The sequence below is a fragment of the Portunus trituberculatus genome, chromosome 1 (assembly GCF_017591435.1).
Source record: "Portunus trituberculatus isolate SZX2019 chromosome 1, ASM1759143v1, whole genome shotgun sequence".
In the NCBI taxonomy this organism is placed as follows: domain Eukaryota; kingdom Metazoa; phylum Arthropoda; class Malacostraca; order Decapoda; family Portunidae; genus Portunus; species Portunus trituberculatus.
Window position 1 is genome coordinate 5,993,879 of NC_059255.1, and position 3,869 is coordinate 5,997,747.

Genomic DNA, 3,869 nt, shown 5'->3' on the forward strand with positions numbered 1-3,869 from the left:
GCATACACACTCCTCGACAAATCAATGGGCAGTTTTGCATACTCCTTTACAAATGAATCAATACAAATGACTCCACCTTTACAAATGAATATTCTGTACATACACACTCCTCTACAAATCACTAGGCAGCTTTGCATACTCTTTTACAAATTAATCAGTAGAAATACGACCCTTTTCCTTACAAATTGATCGGTAAATGACTAAGTTCTATTTCTTGCATAGTATATTGACTTCATAAATGGTCCAATATTTTTCCTATTTAGTTCTAGATTAATGAAAAATAGAATAGTTCTGTTATTATTATTATTTCCTGACTTAACCCCTTCAGTACCATGACGCATTTTTATATTCTTTCTGGTGACTGTTTGGTGAATTTCTACAGCTTCAGAAACTCATGTGGGGATTAAAATAGTGAAGACTGTGGCCATTAATCTTCTGCCCTCCATAGACCCTTCCTAATGTCAATAAAATGGTCTAATGGTACACAAATCTCAAGGTAAAAATGTGTCCCAGTACTGAAGGGGTTAGCTATTTAATTATATATCAGTTCCTTCTAGATAAATAAAAATATACTAGTTAATAATACTTTCTGAAATAATAACTTTGTTGGTTCTAGATAAAGACTAGGCAGTTGGCAATATATTCTGGATTCATAACTATTTCTTGTTCATGCTCTAAATAAATAAATAAATCAGGTTATATTCCATTTTGCTGTTACTAGTTCTTCACGGGTTCGAGACAAATAAAGACTAGGTCATTAGCAGTACAGTCTCAATTAATAACTGTAATTCTCATTTGTGCTTCTAAATAAAGAAAAAATATGTCTTTGTACCTTTTTTTGTTCTATTTATTTTTGCTACGAGTTCTTTGTTGGTTCTAGACAAAATAAAAAGACTAGTTTATCAGTACATTCTCAATTCATTACTGTATTTTTGTTTATGCTTCTAAATCAATAAAGAATAAATTGTTTTCTATCTTCTTGTTAGTAGTTCTTCGCTGGTTCTAAATAAATACAAGACTAGGTTCTTTTCAACACATTCTCAATTCATAACTGTTATCTTTTCTTAAGCGTCTAAATAAAGAATAGGTTTTTGTGTTTTGTTATTAACTCTTTGCTGGTTCTAGATAAATTAAAGACTAGTTTTATCTGTACACTGTGAAGTAATAATGGGGATTCTTGTCTCTAGATAAAGGATAGGGTTGCACTGTATCTTGTTGTCAATACTTCTTAGTGATACATTGTTACTTGTATTTCCTGCCTCAACAACACACACCGGTCTACTTTACCACTAACACACACACCTAACAACACTATAAGTAAAACTGTGTTACTAGTATTTCCTGCCCAAACAGCACCACTAACACACACACACACACACACACCACCTAGGCCTTGCAACACAACACACACCAACCTAACAACACTTCTCTCCCTAAGTAAGACTGTGTTACTAGTATTTCCTGCCCAAACAGCACCACTAATGCACACAGAAACACTGAGGCCTTGCAACACCAGACTAACACCACTTCTCTACAGCTTCATATAAAAAAGATTGTGAAAATATCGTGTGTGTTCCGTCATATCACTGTTTGTCACTGTGATCTGTGAACGCTGTGTAATTCTATCCCGCAGTGTTCAAGAGTTAAGGAGTTCAGTTAAGGAGTTCACTGGGCCCCTTGCTTCTGCTTCATAAAGGTGAGAATACATTAATTGACTTACGTGGATCTTAACTAACAGGTATCTCTTCATTTATGCGTGTTCAGATTGTGTGATTTTGAAGTATGTGGTTTTTTTTTTTTTTATGCAGGAGAGACAACTGGCTAAGGAAAAAAAAAATTGATAAATAAAATAACTAAAATAAGAAAATAGAAAAAAGTCCATTGAATTGCCAGTTCTCGTAAAGGTCATGCGAGTTATCCAAAATTCCGGGACAAATGTCTTAAAACCTCTTGCCAAACTAGACACCTAACCATTTTTTTCAAATTATGCGGATTATTCAGAACATCATGTCTGGAAAATGAAGCCTGGCAACTATTAACTTTGGTGATGGTGCTGCCAACACACTGTCCCTTTGTGTTCAAAATATACCTTGTCTTTAAATGTGCTCCCTAAAATGATGGTTAGTTTGTAATGACTATATAACATCTACATGGCATAATAATGTTTCAAATGTTTGTTACCTGCGCACCACTAGTCTTGACATCTCTCTCTGCTCTGCTCTCTCACTGCATAATAAAAATGTTTCACTGTTACCCACGCACCACTAGTCTTGACATCTCTCTGCTTTACTCTCAATGCCTCACCAAACACATCATACACATCCCACAATTCACACCCTTCAACTTAAAGCAGGTTCGCGTATCAATGTGTGGGTGACAACACTACCCGCTGGAGATATTACCTAGATTTTGTTGGCTGGCGGGTGGAGCAGCTGCCACCAAAACAAGACCCACATGCAGGTTTTGTCCAGACACTAGCAGATTCGTTTACACTGAGACACCACAGAGGGTTTGAAAATGTGGTGTCCTGAGGTAGAGAGGATTGTGAGGTGAATCCAACACTCCCGGCCTGGTGTGTGTTGCAGTGTTATTCAATTACGTTTCCTCTGCCATTTCTACATGATGCGATCCATTCATGAACGTAAACACAGCATAAATCAAGAAATACCTGTTTTTTTTTTTATTATTATTTTAGCTTATTTTAATGTGGTAATCTAACTCACAATCTTACACTCTTACAATCTTTCTACTTCATTAAAAAGGTAGAAAATGTGGAAAAATACTTCAATTCTTGACTTAGGTGACTCTTAAACAGTACCATTTGATCTTACTCTAGTACAGGCAAACTTTATCAAACCTCAAATTAAAAACGACTCGCAAAACTTTCTACTTCACAAAAAACACACCACAGAATACTTCAATTGACTTTGTGACTCATAGCTTTATCTAAAAATATTACAGGCGACTTTATTTTTCTATCCTTGTCAAATGAAACTTACAAAACTTTCTACTTCATAAAAAACATACCACAAAACGCACCACAAAATACTTTAATTGACTTAGCGACTTGTAACTTTATCTTAAAATATTCAAGGCAACTTTATTTTCTATCCTTGTCAAATGAAACTCGCAAAATTTTCTACTTCATAAAAAACGTACCACAAAATGCACCACAAAATACTTTAATTCATTTAGCAACTTGTGACTTTATCTTACAATATTCGAGGCGACTTTATTTTCTTTATCCTTGTCAAACTAAACTTACAAATCTTTCTTCATTAAAAATCACACAAAAAAATACTGTCTAATTGAATCTTGACTGTTTAATTCCTTCCTAATTGTTGTGGAATTAAAAATAACTCGCAAACTTCTCCACTTCATAAGACACACATACATATGACTTGGATCTCTGCAACCATCTCTCTCTCTTTCTCTGGTATAAAAAGTACAAAAATATGAAAAAATAGTCGAATCTTCATAACTTTCTACCTTCCTATGATTAAAGAAGTAGAAAAAGCAAAAATATTCATTGATTCTTCATAACCTTATTCCCTTTCCTATGATTAGAAAGTAGAAACACAAAATGCTAATTAAATCTTCATGACATTTTCTTTTCTACAATAAAAAGTAGAAAAACAAGAAACACTCAATAAATCTTCAAGCCGTTTGCCTTTTCTACAATACAAAGTAGAAAAAACAAGAAAAAAAACGCTAAATAAATCTTCATAACCATTTCTCTGTCCTGTCAAAAAAGGTACCATTAGAAACACACACAGCGACCTTTCTTCACCTTATCTGTACCTTTATCTCAACTGTACCCTTCCACCTGATCTGTACCTCAACTGTACCCAATCTCAGTAACCGGCAAC

General features: G+C 34.3%; 1 protein-coding gene across 1 annotated transcript in view; it reads right to left on the bottom strand.

Moving 5' to 3' along the window:
• Nucleotides 1-874: 874 nt before the first annotated feature.
• LOC123520156 (dedicator of cytokinesis protein 1-like) overlaps nucleotides 875-3,869 on the bottom strand; it is a 56,990-nt gene continuing 53,995 nt past the window's right edge. Inside the window, exon 42 of the mRNA XM_045282169.1 lies at nucleotides 875-3,869. This exon is cut by the window's right edge and continues 454 nt beyond it. The gene's annotated coding sequence lies outside the window, so the exon portion shown is untranslated.